The sequence below is a fragment of the Protobothrops mucrosquamatus genome, unplaced genomic scaffold (genome assembly GCF_001527695.2).
Source record: "Protobothrops mucrosquamatus isolate PMUCROS unplaced genomic scaffold, P.Mucros_1.0 scaffold352, whole genome shotgun sequence".
Classification (NCBI taxonomy): Eukaryota; Metazoa; Chordata; class Lepidosauria; order Squamata; family Viperidae; genus Protobothrops; species Protobothrops mucrosquamatus.
The window spans coordinates 573257-575590 of record NW_015386687.1 but is presented as its reverse complement, the minus strand read 5'-3'; positions in this window follow the sequence as shown (position 1 = coordinate 575590).

The window sequence follows — 2334 nt, the reverse complement described above, 5'->3', positions numbered from 1 at the left end:
ATTTCAGACAAATGGCTGTCCAGTCTCTTTTTAAAAGCTTCCAGTGATGGAGTACCCACAGCTTCTGAAGACAAGCTGTTCCACTGGTTAATTATTTTTGCTGTCAAGAAATTTCTCCTTAGTTCTAGGTTGCTTCTCTCCTTGATTAGTTTCCATCTTCTCCTGCCTTCAGGTGCTTTGAAAAATAGGATGACCCCATCTTCTTTGTTGCAGCCCCTCAAATATTGCAACACTGCTATCATGTCGCATCTAGTCCTTTTCACTAGTCTAGATATGTCCAATTCCTGCAATCATTCTTCGGATGCCCTCCTATCATCTTTGTTGCTCTTCTCTGCACTCTTTCCAGAGTCTCAACACCATTTTTATATTGTGATGACTAAAATTGGATGCAGTATTCCAAGTGTGGTCTTACCAACGTCTTATAAGGTAATATTAACACTTCACATGATATTGATTTTATTCCTCTGCATTGGATTGCATTTGAGTTTTTGGTGGCTGCAGCACATTGCTGGGTCATATTTAAGTGATTGTCCACTAGGACTCCAAGATCCCTCTCGCAGTTACTGCTATTGAATCAGGTTTCACCTAATCTGTACCTGTACATTTTTTTTGCTTGCCTACCTTACTTGCTACCTTACTTTTCTCTACATTGGATTCCTCATTGAGTGAACAGGTGTTCTCTTACCATTTTCTTGCCTATTTTAATTTGCATTCCTAGTCTATTTTTTACAGTTCTGTTTTTGTTGGGCTATTTTTTTTTCTGTTTGAAGACAGATGCAAAGAAAGAAACAGCTCTGCTTTCTCCCCACTGCCAGTCACTGTTTCTTTGACTTTCTTATTTTTTATGTTGAAAGAAACAGACTTTTTTATTATTATTTTTGACATTTGTTGGAAGTCTTACTTCATTTTGAGCCATAGCTTTCCTGACTTTATCTTTGCAGATTTGGGCTATATGTTGGTATTCTGCCTTAGTTATGTGTCCTGTTTCCATTTTTTTATACTTATTCTTTTTGTCTTTCAGTTTATCAGAGAGTTCTTTTGTGCACCCATGCTGGTTTCATCTTGAATTTCTTATTTTTCTTTTTATTGTTCTGGACTGGGCTTTTTTAATCATATTTTTCAGAGTTTCCCAAGCTTCCTGAGTTGTTTTCCCCTTTAAAATTTGTATCCATGGAATCCTTCCCAAGCTCTCTCTAAGTTTGTTGAAATCAGCTCTTTTAAAGATTAAGACACTGGTTTGATTATGTTCTATTGCTTGTGTCTGCATTATATTGAATTCTAATATGACATGGTCAGTCTTGCCCAAAGTTCCTGTAATTTCAACCTCCTCTATCACTTCTTCTCTGTTAGTAAGAATTAGGTCCAGTAGAGCTGTCCCTCTAGTTCCCTTCTCTACCTTTTGGATGACAAAATTGTCAACTACGTTGGTCAGGAACCTATTTGATCTCCCACTTGATGCAGAGTTTGTCTCCCAATTGATGTCAGGGTAGTTAAAGTTCCCTTTTACTACTGTTGTGTGTTCCTACATACATTTATTAACTGATTAGCAAAAAAATCATCTATTTCTTGTGCTTTTGGGTGGCCTGTAATATACACCTAGGAGGCTTTCATCCTTGGTTTTGTGCACTTCTGAAGAGATGTAGCAATCACTTACATATAATGCATCTCCATCTCCTCTTTTGATAGGTCTGTTTCTTTTGAACAGTTTATATTCTTCCATCAGTACATTCCAGTCGTGAGTTTCATCCCACTAAGTTTCGGTAATGGCAACTACCATATTATCATACCTGCCCTTGTGTACTAGTACTTTAAGTTCAGCCTCTTTGTTTCCAAAACGTTGAGTGTTAGATTATAGGCATCTAAATCCTTTATGGCTGACCCTGGATATGCTCCCTACATCTCCTAGGTTGTATCTTAGTTTTTCTTCTTTCCCATCACTCTCTACCTCCTTGTTTGATTGGTGGTCTTGGGGTTTATGCTTGGGGTTAGGTCCTAAAGATCCTAAAGATGGGTCGTCCTCTCCCGTCAGTTTTAGTTTAAAGCCCTTTGGATAAGCTAATATACTAATACAACAAGGCTGTATCTTAGGCCCAGTACTCTTCAAATCTTCATTAATGACTTAGATGAGGGAATAGAAGGGGAACTCATCAAATTTGCAGATGACACTAAACTGGCAGGAATAGCCAACACCCCAGAAGACAGCTCAGGATCCAAAAAGATCTTGATAAACTTGAACAATGGGCCCTATCCAACAAAATGAGTTTTAATGTGGAGAAAAGCAAAGTTTTATATTTAGGCAGGAAAAATCAAAGGTACAAATACAGATTGGGCAAG